Here is a 15,907-nt window from a genome sequence, read left to right as displayed (position 1 = left end):
AATGCCTCTTACTGCTTTACTTCCTTTGCTGTCCGTGGTCACACATTATTTCTCTGCCTCTCTGGTGCAATCTCATAACACAGTCCCTCCTCCCAACCACCAATTACTGGTCTGTTTTGAAAATAAAACCCTGACCTCCTTTGAAAAGCTGGAGAACTGACTGGTGTCCTTTAGCTTCTTTCAGTTCCCTTTGTTGCAAGTTGTTTACATTTCTGGCAGCCCGACAGGTATTGATAGCCAGACATGGCAATACAGCACATATCCATATTACGTAATTATAAGGGACGCGGGTGGCGCTGTGGTCTAAACCACTGAGCCTCTTGGGCTTGCCAATCAGAAGGTTGGCGGTTCGAATCCGCAACGGGGTGAGCTCCCGTTGCTTGGTCCCTGCTCCTGCCAACCTAGCAGTTTGAAAGCACGTCCAAAAGTGCAAGTAGATAAATAGGTACCGCTACAGCGGGAAGGTAAACGTCATTTTCGTGCGCTGCTCTGGTTCGCCAGAAGCGGCTTAGTCATGCTGGCCACATGACCCGAAAAAACTGTCCACAGACAAATGCTGGCTCCCTCGGCCTGGAAAGCGAGATGAGCGCCGCAACCCCAGAGCAGCTGGACTTAACTGTCAGGGATCCTTTACCTTTACCTTTATATTAATTATAGTCTCATCCACATTGGAGTTTAATGTGGATTTGCATCTGCTTGTTATCTGGGTTGTTGCTGGCTTTTTGTGACATCCACAGGACATCCTTTCCAGGCAGCAAGCAATACTTCCCCCCTGGGAAATGTGGATCTTCCCAATCCACAGATCATTGGATAAAGCAAGAAAATCCGCTACAGTGGTACCTCTGGTTGCGAACGGGATCCATTCCAGAGGCCCGTTCACAACATTAAAAGAGCGCAACCAGAAACGGCTTGTCTGCGCACACGCGGGTTGTGCTTTACCACTTCTGCGCATGCGCTGACGCCATTTTGCACTTCTGCACATGCACGAGTGGCAAAACCCGGAAGTAACCCTTTCCAGTATTTCCAGGTCGCCGCGGGATGTAACCTGAAAGAACGTAACAAGAAGCGGACGTAACATGATGTATGACTGTATAACTGTGGATGCCCTGAAGCTTATTGTGTGGGGAGGTGTGTGTTATTGTTTTTTAACTCGTGTGGGGATATTTTGCTTGGTGCCTTCTAGCCTCACATGTATTTTTTTCCTCCATCAGTCCAAAGGAAAGCATGTAGCCTGCCCTTTTCTGACAGCTGTCGCCAGAAGCACGTCTGCTGTATTTTGAAAATGGAGCTCGTCTTGCACAAAACTGTTGCATTAAAAACAAAAAGTGCTCCTTTAGGAAGGAAAGGAAATCAGGAAGGAAAGAAAGAAGCAGGCTTTCATGTAAGACACTGAAGCCAACTCCAGGGGGCCATGGATGCTTCTGTACCCACAGTAATATATTTGTGGGGCTGGGCCCCCGCAAAGGTGAAGCCCTTCATTGCAGGTACTCATAATCTTTGGCGCAAGATGGCACCTATGATGTAAGGGACTACAAATCCTTGCCTAGCTTGGAGTGACACACTTTTTTAAAAGAAAGAGAAAGGCTGCTGTTTTGTGCAAATCTGGTAGAGTGAGAAACTTGTTTGTTTGTTTTTTAAAAAAAATTAAATTAAAGGTGTATATGCACACAGGTAAACAATTACCCGTAAGTGTGCCCACAATGAATTGGTTGTTTCCTGGTAAGTGTTCCAGTTTTGAATGTTTTTCAGAAGCCGAATGTCCAATGTGGCTGTCGGCTGTTGTTTCTGGGACACCTGCACCAATCAGAAGCTGTGCCTTGGTTTTCTAACATTTTGGAAGTCAAACGGACTTCCAGAATGGATTAAGTTTGGCACTTTTGCTTTTACTATTTATTTTGCGTTTTTGTTTTTGAAGCTTTTTCAGTTAATTTGTTTTTGTGACTGTGTGGAACCCATTTTAGCTACTGATTGATTGATTGATTGATTGATTGATTGATTGGTTGGTTGGTTGGTTGCATGACTGCGGAAATAGATAAAAGCCCTCCATCCAAACAATGACCATCAACAGTGCAGGAAAGAATTTTTTTTTTTTAAAAAAAATCTTATTTATTTAATAGTACAGTACATTGATTATTGCTTTCATTTTATGCATCAATGGTCTTGTTAGATAGTAAAATTCATGTTAAATTGCTGCTTTAGGGGTTGTTTTTAAAAAGTCTGGAACAGATTAATCCGTTTTGCATTACTTTCTATGGGAAAGCGCATCTTGGTTTTGGAATGCTTTGGTTTTGGAATGGACTTCTGGAACGGATTAAGTTTGAGAATCAAGGTACCACTCGTGTGTGTGTGAGTGTGTGTGTGTGTGTAAAAAAATTTTAAAGAAAAATTGTACACACACAGTTAAACAAACATCCACACTCATGTCCACTATGGACCTCAGGTTTCTTGAACTTCTGGTGGGCAGGGAAGCACTAACTGAGAGAAGAGGACAAAAACATGCAGCATCAGAGACTGTCCACCAGAATTCACAGAAAACATTGAGATGACTTTTGGCGGCATGCACAATGGAAAGGAAATGGGTTGTTTTTTGATGAAACAAACTGGGCAGGAACCAGAAAGAATGGATAAGTTTTGTCTGAGAGTGGAGTCTTCATCTGGATATCTTGTAGTAATGAAGTTCTAAACTGAACCCCAAAATAGCTTGCTTCAGCAGTGTCTGAGGGTTTCATTGCAGAGGTCAGTGCCAGATTTATGTATAGGCTAAGTAGCCTGAAGCCTAGGGCCTCTAAATCTACAAGGTGTCACCAGCCCTTCTTCATCCTGTCCACACCTTCAGCATCCTGGCCAGACCTCCTTCGTCCTGGCCAGGCCTCCTTCGTCCTGGCCAGGCCTGTGTCCTTCTCTTATCAACTGCCAGTCCTAAGGGTGGGGGAGTTGGGACTAGACTATGCTCATCTTGTCTGGTAGTTAACCCTCTTTCTTCCTGGTTACTTCCTTCACTGGGAGCTGGCTGCAAACCTTCCCTGGCGGGTGGCTCATTCATGACACGAGGCAAGTTGATGAACAAGTTGATGAAGTTGTGAGGTTACCCAACTTCCCTCCCTCCTTGTGACATCATGATGATGTATCAGTGATGTATCAATGATGGTTCTGGACATGTATTCTGGTAGGGAGGGAAGGTCTTCAAAGAGCTTGTAACCCATGTTCGGGGTTCTTACTCTGTGTGGGGACCTGTTGCGCAACAACAAAGATCGTTGTCTACTGACCACTGTTTTGCTCCTGTATTTGGCTGGAGCTTCCTTCTTCTGCTAACCTCAGAGACCCGCAGGGACTTGCACCCTGACGAGCTGGATTGTTGAGTATCCTCTCACCCCAGAATTTTCCATCTCAGAATCCAGAGCCTGTAGGCCCAGAGTCAACAACCAGCTACGCAGCCTTCTCCAGCTCAAGGGTCAGGTCAGTAGTGGTACGTGCTGCACTTTAATCAGTGGGAGAGTGCGAGTGGGGGGCTGGCTGGGACAGATAGACCAAGCCAGCTTTCCCAAATCTCTTCCAGTGAGAGCCAGTGTGGTGTAGTGGTTAAGAGCGGTAATCTCCTAATCTGGGGAACCGGGTTCGCGTCTCCGCTCCTCCACATGCAGCTGCTGGGTGACCTTGGGCCAGTCACACGTCTCTGAAGTCTCTCAGCCCCACTCACCTCACAGAGTGTTTGTTGTGGGGGAGGAAGGGAAAGGAGAATGTTAGCCGCTTTGAGACTCCTTAAAGGGAGTGAAAGGCGGGATATCAAATCCAAACTCTTCTTCTTCTTCTTCTTCCATTCCTTCCCTCCTCCTTGGCTTGAACAGACCAAGGCAAGCACATGGGACTGGCACTGGCCTCACCTCTCCCAGGCAGGGAAGTCTTATCTTTCACACTTCACCAGAGCCCTGTTGGTGCCTGCAGCTTGCACTGTAAATTGCCCACTGGCAGGGAGTGGCCTTGGGGACCAGGGAAGGCAGCGGTGGGAAGGGATCCTCAAAGGGAACCAGAACTACCTGTAGAAGGCAGGAGGCCAGGCTGCAGCTTGGTAACTGGACCTCATCGCGAGGGAAAATAAGTATAGGGATCACTTCAGGGTCAGAGGAACTGCGTTTTGCCTTATTTTATATGTGCCCGGTGGTGTTTTCCTTTTCTACGTTTTAAGTGCCTTTTGTGTTTAAAATCCTGTTACTTGTAGATGTTGTTGTTGTTTAGTCGTTTAGTCGTGTCCGACTCTTCGTGACCCCATGGACCAGAGCACACCAGGCACTCCTGTCTTCCACTGCCTCCCGCAGTTTGGTCAGACTCATGTTTGTAGCTTCGAGAACACTGTCCAGCCATCTCGTCCTCTGTCGTCCCCTTCTCCTTGTGCCCTCCATCTTTCCCAACATCAGGGTCTTTTCCAGGGAGTCTTCTCTTCTCATGAGGTGGCCAAAGTATTGGAGCCTCAGCTTCAGGATCTGTCCTTCCAGTGAGCACTCAGGGCTGATTTCCTTCAGAATGGATAGGTTTTATCTTCTTGCAGTCCATGGGACTCTCAAGAGTCTCCTCCAGCACCATACTTGTAGAAAGTCAAGAAAATATTTGTTATTTGTTTAAAAGCTCAGTCTGGTGCTGTGACCACAGAGTCCCCCCGCTCTGCCCACTACCAGTGCCTTAAGAAGGGTCCTGGGAGGGGAAAAGCCCAAAAATGTGTAGGTGCCAACCCTCCAATAGAAACCTCTCAATTCTTACGGAAATCAGCCCTAAATGCTCACTGGAAGGACAGATCCTGAAGCTGAGGCTCCAATACTTTGGCCACCTCATGAGAAGAGAAGACTCCCTGGAAAAGACCCTGATGTTGGGAAAGATGGAGGGCACAAGGAGAAGGGGACGACAGAGGACGAGATGGTTGGACAGTTTTCTCGAAGCTCCCACCATGAGTTTGACTAAATTGCTGGAGGCAGTGGAAGACAGAAGTGCCTGGCGTGCTCTGGTCCATGGGGTCACAAAGAGTCAGACATGACTAAACAACAACAACAACAGGTGGGACGCAAAGCACATGCAAAAACCACAGAAGCTGTTTTGGAAAGTTACAGTGCTATCATTGATACCCTCAGTCATTTGTACGCTGATGTTAATGGGAAGGGGAAACCAGGCTTCAAGCTAACCATCTTTTGCAGAAAATGGAAGAACTGGAATTTGTGTTTATGCTGCATTTTTGGACCCATGCGTTAGGTCATTTTCACAAGGTCAGCAAAGCCCTTCAGAAGTCAGACCTTTATGGAGTTCTTGTGCAAGCTTGTACAGTTCACTTCTGAATTTTTTCTTCCAGTCGTGAGGGTGGGGGATTGGGTGGGGCCTCACAAGTGGAGTAGCCTAGAGTCTCTATTAATCGAAATTCAGCCCTGTCAGCGGTGCAGATCCTCTGGCCCACTGAGTCTCCCGATTTACATCATTGGGCCACTTTGGACACGACACACCTACCTGCTCGACACATGATGGCATATGTAATGTCAAATATGGGACAAGTAAACACACAGCTAGATCAAAGGTGGTTTGCAAAGCTCCTTTCGGATACTTTGGAAGCACAGAAAATCAGTGCATGCTCTCTGGGCAAATGAGAATCCTACCTTCCAGGGTTCTCAGTCATGAAGGAAGCCTCCACAGATAACTGATGCTTCTTGCTGCACAAGGGCACGTTAAATGCACAAAGAGACTATTATTATTATTATTATTATTATTATTATTATTATTATTATTATTATTTTCATATTCATTCCACTTTATATTTTTCCATTTAAGAATCTCTAAGCGGTTTACAAGCTACATTCACACATGAAATAAAACAACGCAGAAGAAAATATTTCAGAACAAAGTCAAATAATAAAGGATACATTCAAAGCAAACTAATTAACAGGAAAGGAAACGTTAAAGATTTCAGCATAAAACATTACAGCCGATGTCAACTGCAGAGTGCACATTTAATGCAGCCAAGTTAACCAAAAAAACCAACATTTCAAAAGAAAACGTTGCTAAAGGAAGTCAGATATAAAATGGACATTTGAAACAGCATATTTAACCAGGGAATCTCAATGGGCTGCAAAGTCTCAGGCCACTTGTCTTCGCTCTTCAAGCAAGTATTGGGCTGTGCATTCTAAAGGAGACGCTTTTCAAGGAAGATTCCAGTTGCAGAGTAACGCTCTTCCACATTTCTCATTCATTTCAATGTAACTTATGCAGGAAAACCATTATTTTGAATGAAGCCCGTTACTATTATTATTTTTGGCCATGGCAGGAAAAAAATAGATCCAGTTGAAATGAACTGTGCTGCAGAAATAATATTCTTGAAGGCAGAAACTCATTCGGCTGAAATGCTATGGTGCTGTTATGTAAAGCCGACTCAAAGGGCATATTAGCAAAATGAATCTTTTCTGCCTCCTTTTTGAAATGGAAGAATGATAAGGAGAGAGATTGAAATGATAAATAGCTGCGTGGAAATAAGCCACAGGTTGTGATCAAGACAAGCAATTGAAAGCTCATGTTTTCAACCGCCAAATTGCTCATGGCTAAGATGTTTTTTCTTTCTGCTGCAATCATTCGTGCTTTTTAAAAAGGGGGGGGGAGAGAGAGAGAGAGAGAGAGAGAGAGAGAGAGAGAGAGAACAGGAATTTCTCTTCTCCATCATCCACAAGAGCAATGGCTTTTTCCCTACAGGGAAACTGATGTGCAATAATGCACCAAAGAGGTGCATCTTTTCACATCTCTTTCCTATACAGTGGTGCCTTGGTTCTCAAACACCTTGGTACTCAAACAACTTGGAACCCAAACACTGCCAATCTGGAAGTGTGTGTTCCAGTTTGTGAACTTTTTTCAGAAGCCAAACATACTCCGTTTTGAGTGCCACACTTTTGTTTTGTTTTGAGTGTTATGCTGAGGTCTGTCTGTTTTTGCTATTTATTTTGCGTTTTTGTTTTTGCAGCTGTTTGTTTTTGTTTTTGTGACTGTGTGGAACCCAGTTCAGCTACTGATTGACTAATTGTGTGACTACAGTACATTGTTTATTGCTTTCATTTTATGGATCAATGGTCTCGTTAGATAGTAAAATTCATGTTAAATTGCTGTTTGTGGGGTTGTTTTTAAAAGTGGAAGGGATTAGTCCATTTTGCATTACTATCTATGGAAAAGCATGCCTTGGTTTTGGACTGCCAAGGTACCACTGTATTGAAGAGGGAAAGACACTCAGTTGAATGCTGGCACAGACGAATTATCCGACTGCTTAATTCACTGCAATGCCTTGTGGTGATGTTCAATAATATGCATTGGGTTTAACAAGGAAGAGACCAAGATGGAGTTGGCATAGCAGAGTGACCCCCCCCAAAAAAAAAACCCCACACAAAACCAAGGTACAATTCATTGTTTTCTTTTACTTTTTAAGGATGCTTTTATTGCTACCATCATCAGACAAAAGGACAAACCTGCTCTTTGGGGAGGGGAGGGGGGTGAAGCCAAGGAGGGCACCCCCCCATTTGCAGAGGAATCCAGCCCCATGGGGCACAGCACAGTAGCCGAGAGGGTCTCTGTGGGTCAGCAGGGACTGAGGGCAGCTGCGTCCATCATTGAGGAGAGGGTGAGGAGTGGGGCATGGGCACGCCCAGGTAGAGAAAGAGGGTGGACCCCTGCCAATTCCTCAACCTCTCCTCTCCCCACTGGGTGGAGGGGCAAAGATCAAGGAGGTGCGTCAAGCAGCTGAGATAGACAAACCCCCCATCCCTGAGGCAGGGCCAGAGGAGGAGGAACATTGGGTGGCAGTGTTTGCATGGGGGGGGAGGCAAGAGATCAGAGGGAGGGATCACCGCTTCTGTTGCTTTATGGTGTTTGCATGTTTTATAAAAAATAATAATTGCATTGCTAAATTATGATTTGATTCTGTTGTTAGTTTCCTCGAGCTTATTGTGAGGAAAGGGAAATACAAATCGGTGATATCCAACATTAGTCAGAGCAGACCCACTGAAATTGGTTGGCATAAGTCTACTCTGAATATGACTTAGTATTCCTTCAAGACACTATGGTAATTATTTTTATTCTTTTTAAGAATGAGGGAGAGTCCTCCAGTGGTGTAGCATGGGTTGCCAGCACCCGGGGTGGGTAAGCCACCGACACCACCAGAGGGGGAAACTGACTGGTGCCAATGCAGGCCTTGGTGGGTGAATCCTCCACAGAGAGGAGCACCGGGCTGGGCTGGGCTGTTGTCACCCCTTGCCTGCCTTCCTTGGTCTGCACCTTTGCCAGGGCAGCGATCCTTGTGGAAGCTGGCGCCTGAAAAGGAATGCAGAAGGAAGAGAGGCTTCCACAACTCCTAAATTCATTTGCTTCTATGCACTGACAATTTTCTTCATCAACTTTTAGTTCTCGTCCTTAAAAAAAAAAGTCCTGGAGATGTGGACAGTATTGCAATGGTGAATTTTCTTGTGCTCATTTTATTTCCCAGCAAAAGGATCTCCACTGCACTATCCTAAACTATCCTTGAGAGCCTGAAAGCTAGAAAACACTAGCAATAAATCAAGCTGGAACGCTGTTGAAAATTGTATATCTGGTGGAAAGGAGGAGCAGGTAAGCTGCTGCTCACTGTTCTGTTCTTAGGAACAGTCATTTCAAATATCATCATGATAATGTATCATCACATGGAATTGGGAAGGCAATTTTCTGTAACTGCTACAGATTTTTGATGAGCAATGAACTCTGATAAGCAGTGAACTTCACAAGGAGTTTCAAAATGTATGTGTGTGCATGCATGTGCGTACACAAGCATTAGGCTTCGGACAAAGAGAAGCTAAAAGGACACAGGTGGCGCTGTGGTCTAAACCATAGAGCCTAGGGCTTGCTGATCAGAAGGTTGGCGGTTCAAATCCCCACAAAAGGGTGAGCTCCAATTGCTTGGTCCCAGCTCCTTCCAACCTAGCAGCTCGAAAGCACATCAAAGTGCAAGCAGATAAATAGGTACCATTTTGGCGGGAAGGTAAACAGCATTTCTGTGCACTGTTTTGGTTTGCCAGAAGCAGCTTAGTGATGCAGGCCAGATGACATGGAAAAACTGTCTGGGGACAAACGTCAACTCCCTCAGTTAGTAAAGCGAGGTGAGCGCCGCAACCCCAGAGTCATCCACAACTGGACTTAACCATCAAGGGTCACTTTACCTTTAAAGAGAAGCTGGGTGAGCAGTTTTCAAGGGAGAGTGGAGTTGCAATTTTCCTAAGCCCTCAGCAACAAGACGGTTTGAGCACATTGCATTGTTCCTGGTCTGACTGCACTGGCTGCCAACTAGCTTCTGGGCTGAATTTAGAGGGTTGGTTTCCACCTATAAAGTCTTAAATGGCTCGGGACCACAATACCTGAAGAACTGCCTCTCCCCATATAAACCATCCTGGACTCTGCAATCATCAGAGGTCCTTCATCATCTGCCTTTTCCACATGAGGTCCAGAGGGTGGCAACATGAGAATGGGCCTTCTCTGTAGTGGCTCCCCATTTGTGGAATTCACTCTCCAGGGTGGTTTGCCTGGCACCTTCATTTAGGTACCAGACGAAAACACTCCTCTCTTCAACCAGGCCTTTGGCTGATTAATATTCTACAGCCTTTTTTAATGTTTGTGTGGGAAGGCGGGGGTTATTGTTTTGTTGTCTTGGTTTACTTCCTTACTTGTTTTTATCCTCTACAGTGGTACCTCAGGTTAAGTACTTAATTCGTTCTGGAGGTCCGTTCTTAACCTGAAACTGTGCTTAACCTGAAGCACCACTTTAGCTAATGGAGCCTCCTGCTGCTGCTGTGCCGCCGGAGCACGATTTCTGTTCTCATCCTGAAGCAAAGTTCTTAACCTGAGGTACTATTTCTGGGTTAGTGGAGTCTGTAACCTGAAGCATATGTAACCTGAAGCATATGTAACCCGAGGTACCACTGTATTTTATTCTGTGAACCTCCTTGAGATCTTATGATGAAGGGTGGTGTATAAATCTAATAAACAAACAAACTGGAGACAGCAAAATCCTCTATTAAAAATATGGAAGCCTTTGCCAATCAAAGGTAAGACTAGAAGTGGAGCCAACAGGGACACTGGGAGGCAGGGGCAGTGCCTGCCAAAACCCACAACCCTTAAATGACTTATTTAAGCCCAGTTCTCATAAGACCTGAAAAAGACAATGCACTCTCCACAACCTCATCTCTTTCGCCGATATACCCACACTTGCTTTCCGCTGTCTAGTGATATGCAACTCAAAGAGGGAGCCAAAGTGTTCTGTGATTTGTTGCAGTAAGCATAACAGTTCTCCGTGACACTCTCTAAGCGAAAGAAGCCCAGAGAAGTGCCATTTTGTTATGTGAACATTGCCGAGGAGTTAGAAATAGTACCGTTCCATAGTTTCATACTGCAGTTCCTTTCTAAAGTTTGCAGCTGTGAATGTTACACTCAGGAGTCATAATTTCAGTAGCTAACACTAGTGCACTGTTTTGTTTTGTCCTGCCCACTCACTGGAGGAAAATGAACTGCCGGAATAGGGTCTACCAAAACTCTATTGTGGTCTTGAAGAGTGACTAACACCAGCTGCGGTCTTAGCATACCCGAAGTACAACTATTTGTGCAGAGAAACATAGCTCATGGTGAATGCGTCAGAGGTGTTTTTCCTTTCTGCTGCTTTCATTTCATGACTCTGTATGGAAAATTCCAAGTTTAATTAAGTTGCCCTCATGAAAAAGACAGGCTTGAATCAGACCGTTTGCTGCACATAATTCAATTCCTCAATCTTTGATTTCCAAAGAGCCCCGGTGTGATTAATTTATACTGCTGCACAAGCACACTGTTTTGCTGCTATTTCTTTTTAATTCAATGAGCATCCTAAACAACGAAGCACTCCATCCAACAGCTACTAGCCACAGGGCAATGAGTATTATCAGAAGATTTCCCGTAAAGTTACCATTTGAGCCAAGATCAGGCAACAACAAAACAAACAAACCCAAAAACATGGGGAAAATTTGCTTAGGCCTCTAACTTCACCCTGAGAGATTTGAAGTTCAATAATTGCACACAGGCCTAACAAGATTTACATCTTAGATGGACAAAGTTCAAGGTTCTGTGAATGCTTAGTTACATTTTCTGATTGAAGCTCAAGGCAACAAAGTTGGCGTCCCTCTGTTTGTTCTGCCTCACACCCAACATATACAGACCGGCTCTTATGTACAGTGGTACCTCGGGTTACATACGCTTCAGGTTGCATACACTTCAGGTTACAGACTCCGCTAACCCAGAAATAGTGCTTCAGGTTAAGAACTTTGCTTCAGGATAAGAACAGAAATCGGGCTCTGGCAGCACAACAGCAGCAGGAGGCCCCATTAGCTAAAGTGGTGCTTCAGGTTAAGAACAGTTTCAGGTTAAGAATGGCCCTCTGGAATGAATTAAGTACTTAACCCAAGGTACCACTGTACAAGCAAGAAAGAGATCTTTATTTCATCGAGAAACAGCACAAGCTTGGCAACAGCCACTGAGTTGAGGACTCATGATTCAGGAGTTCAGGAATCAAGCGAGATGTTTGGAACTGGACAGAAGCAATGAAGATGTCCCTACAGTCTCCAAGCCCTCCCAGCAAGCTTTTGAAGATGAGTCATGATGTGCTCACTCATGAGACTCACTCGCTTTGTGGAAAAGCCAGGATTGCAAATCATGCTCCTCTGGAGTGGGTGGGTGTGTTCCTATCTGAGGAGGCAACAACAACTGGTTTTCCTGCCTCAAACCACCAACGGATGCTACTGATGCAAAACAAGTTGGATACCATCCAAAGCTCTTGTAATCCAAAGCTTTTTGATTTACTTGTGCTATATTCAGCTATGGCACTTCTACATTTTAGTTCCTTATTTCCACTGTGGAGTTTAGGTTTCTTTCTCTAAGAAGGAAGGTTTTTTTACTTTGGTTTTTTTACTCGTTGAAGGGAATGTCTACCCCAATTCCCAGCTGTTTTATGGGAAACGTTTGGAAACCAAAACTTAATTCTTAAAAAGTTTTAAAAAATCAGTAGTCAATGGCAGAAAGATGTGTAGAAAATGAGCAATCAAACATGGGGTCAAACCACAGCACCCAGTAATGCAAATGTGGATCCTGCTCGCTTTCCCTTTGCCTTGTGCTATGTGGTTACCAGCCTTGAGTAGGGAGCAGGTGGTGCTGTGGTCTAAAACACCGAGCCCCTTGGGCTTGCTGATTGGAAGGTCGGCGGTTTGAATCTGTGCAACGGGGTGAGCTCCCATTGCTCTGTCCCAGCTCCTGCCAACCTTGGAGTTTGAAAGCACACCAGTGCAAGTAGATAAACAGGTATCACTGCGGCAGGAAGATAAATGGCATTTCCATGTGCTCTGGCTTCCATCATGGTGTCCCGTTGCACCAGAAGTGGTTTAGTCATGCTGGCCACATGACCCAGAAAGCTGTCTGTGGACAAACGCCCTTGGCCTGAAAGTGGAGATGAGCGCTGCACCCCATAGTCAGATTCGAGTGGACTTAACTGTCCAGGGATCCTTTACCTTTACCACCAGCCCTGACCTTTACACTATACAGGGAGAGAGAGAGGGTATAATTTGAAAATATCACTAGGAGCTTAGGTGATATTTTCTGTGTTCCTTTTGTAAGTAACAACATATGATTAGGTAGTTGCTTGGAAAGGTTACTTTCATTTCATGCCACAACAGAGGATTGTGCTTGATAAAGGTAATCATACCAGAATTATTTACTCACAGAGCACTGCAAACTTTTTATTAAAAAAATGGATTATGTGTCCTCCTTATGTTCCACGTATAGTATCAGTGGCGAGCAGTCATGGACACAAACTAGTTAAAAGGCTAAAGAAATGGCTAATTTTTAACTTTCATTGTTTTTTCTCCAGCTGTTAAGTGTTTGACTTTTACTAGTTAAAAAAGATTAATTTACAGTTTTTTAATAGTGTAAGTTAAATAACACCCAAATCTGAAATCCGCTTTTCTCTGAGTTTTTCCTGACAGTTGCACACTCTAAGTTTTTTGACTTATACTTTTTAAAACCTGCAAGTTAATCTTCATGGAACCAGTTAATCTACATGGAACCATACATGCAAATTACTAGGGGCTGAGGCAGTTTCGGGAGCCCATCAATATACAGTGGTACCTCTGATTATGGACTTAATTCGTTCCGGAGGTCTGTTCTCAACCTGAAAGTGTTCTTAACCTAAGGTACCACTTTAACTAATGGGGCCTCCCACTGCTGCCCCGCTGCCACCGCGCAATTTCTGTTCTCATCCTGAAGTAAAGTTCTTAACCCGAGGTACTATTTCTGAGTTAGCGGAGTCTGTAACCTGAAGTGTTTGTAACTCAAAGCGTTTGTAATCCAAGGTACCACTGTATATTTTTTAGGGGGCCGGACCTCCTCAATGTTTAGAAGACGTTTGGCTCCACCCCCTGGCTCCTTGTCACATTGCGTGTGCAACCTCAGGATGTTGGGGCCCCTCAATCAACATGGAATAGCTGTTGCTAGCCTGTTGCCCTCCAATTGATTTGGTCTACAGTTCCCAACCATCCCAGCTGTGCTGGCTGGGGCTGAAACATCTGGAGAGCAGCAAGTTCTTCATTGAAGACTTCTTGTTTGAGAGGCAGAGTGGCGTCTCCCTATGAGGTATGGTCTTTTAAGAATTCCAAGTCCTAAAGTTCATGCCGATATTTTCTGTGCCCATGCTAGAGTCAAGAGAAAAGCCAATTGGCTGCAGGAGAGGGAATAAACACACACATCTCAGTTGCTGAATTCACAGGCCCTCGTAAGATGTGAGTAAACTATCCTTAATGTACAACTTTATGAGATATTTATACCAGTGGGATTTTATGTTTAACATTATTGCAGAATTCTGGCTGTTTTTCGAGCAGTGATCAGTTTCTGGAAACAACAATTCTTGTTTAATATGAAGGTGCATGCATCATACTTTGTTCCCAAAATAAATGTGTATATCAAGAATAGCATTAAAAGTGCCTCTTTGCATGGCATAAAAGTGCCCTTTGAGTTCAACCACCCATGAAAACTGGTCTTTAAAAAATGGTCTGTGCCACCTCCTGGCTCAGGCATCCTTGCCCCTAAAGCTACCCCGTCCAAAGTTGTCTCCCTGGCTAGACTGATGATGGTGGTCTTAGACTTCCCCCAGGCTTTGGAAGCTAGGGAGTTTCAGCATTCATGCTGTCTCAAACAGCTACGGGCATTATGACAGCCATGGGGCTACCCCATACATATGAGAGTCAACCCACCAGTTACAACAGTCAGCCAACTGTGTATTATAAGGGAACAATGCAATACTCAAAAAAACTGTTGTACAGCAAACCGATGTATATGAGGCAAGCATAAATTTACCGTATTATTCGTCCCATAGGACACACCGGCCCATAGGACGCACCTAGTTTTTTGGGGGGGAAATAAAGGGGAAAAAATTTCCTTTATTTCCCCCCCAAAACCAGGTCGGGGAATCCAAACCAGGTCGGGGAACAGCAGGATGGCGGCGCTGCACCTCCCCGCTGTCCCCCAAGCTTGTGGGGCTGCCCGATGTCTGCCCGAAGCGCGAGGCGCTCTGCTTCATGGCGCCCCGTGCGCCAGGCAGCAGGCTGCTATCTGCACCTAGGGAGCCCTGCGGGAACTCCCGCGGGCTCCCCAGGCTTGCTGATAGCTTGCTGAAGCCTGGAGAGTGAGAGGAGTCGGTACGCACCGACCCCTCTCGCTCTCCAAGCTTCAGCGAAAGCCTGCATCCGCCCCATAGGACGCACCCAGATTTCCCCTTCATTTTTGGAGGGGGGGAAAGTGTGTCCTATAGGGCGAAAAATACGGTATATCAAATCAAACCTCTGGTCAACAGTGAGACTGCTCCTGGATGAGCCAGCCTAAGCCTGGCAGAGGGAAAGCAAGTCTTTAAAATAGGGTCTGAGTTACATCACCCTTTTGGTCTGTCTGTAGTGTAGTGGCAAAGTTGGAAGAGGGCAAAGACCCATCATGACAGTCAGACACCAGACTTCTGCACAGCTGTGCCCTCTTGTAAGATTATTCAATAAAACTGAGCTTTCTGTCTCTTTGTTTGGAGTTCCATTGAGCAATGGGTGCAGGATGACGTACTGTACATAGTTTTGAGATTCAGCAAGAAGGCAATGACAGGGAGAGCAAAAGGTTTAGCGGCTGCATTTGCAGAGAATAAATTACAGCGTGTGCACTCGGAGCAGAAGGGGATGTTTGGTGGGGGGGGGGTTTGCAGAGCAAAGTAAAGCAGTTTTTAAGAGTTTCGACAATGCAGCTTTAGAATAGTGGCTGTTTCGCTCACAATATTTTCCCTGCCAATTTTTCTTCTAAAGTCGTTGTGAGTCAGCAAGGGACATTACTCCAAGCTGGCGGGGGGGGGGGCAACCTGTGGCCTTTCAAAAGTTGTTGGACTAAAGTTCCCAGCATCCCTCGCCCTTTGTGATGCTGGCTGGGGCCCGTTGCAGAGGAAGTCCCGCAATGCCACCCCTGCTTTGATCAGTGGTTTCTTTGCGAAAGCAAGAATTGTACAAGACTCGAGAGACCCTTTGCAACCTGTGCTCTGCATTACACAGTTAACATTAAAACCGAATGCCAAGTTAGCAATCACTTTCTCATCTAGCAAGGTGAGGATTAGTCAGCGAGGCAAATCACGCAGAGTGGCCTCCAAATCTGACCTTTCGTGTAAGTCATTCCGTTTATCTTCATTAGATCTAACCTTTCAAAAGCAAATCTTCATTATAGGCTACACTTCTGAAGGCAGCTTTGTGAACAGAGATGTGCTACGGAGATGTCTGAGCTTTAGCGGGCAACCCTATGGCAAGGTCTGCTGGGATGCAGCGGATCTCTAGATCCGCTGGCTGAT

At 45.2% G+C, this 15,907-nt stretch overlaps 1 long non-coding RNA gene across 1 annotated transcript; it reads left to right on the top strand.

Annotated features, from left to right (window-relative positions):
- Positions 1-3,118: 3,118 nt before the first annotated feature.
- Positions 3,119-13,772, top strand: LOC309538993. The gene is made up of 3 exons (XR_014222586.1): positions 3,119-3,466; positions 8,489-8,610; positions 13,738-13,772. It is a non-coding gene; the product is annotated as an uncharacterized lncRNA (long non-coding RNA).
- Positions 13,773-15,907: the final 2,135 nt, after the last annotated feature.

The sequence above is a fragment of the Podarcis vaucheri genome (assembly GCF_965113315.1).
Source record: "Podarcis vaucheri genome assembly, chromosome: 8".
In the NCBI taxonomy this organism is placed as follows: domain Eukaryota; kingdom Metazoa; phylum Chordata; class Lepidosauria; order Squamata; family Lacertidae; genus Podarcis; species Podarcis vaucheri.
Note: the sequence above shows the minus strand (reverse complement) of the source record. Positions and strands in the feature narration are given on the sequence as shown.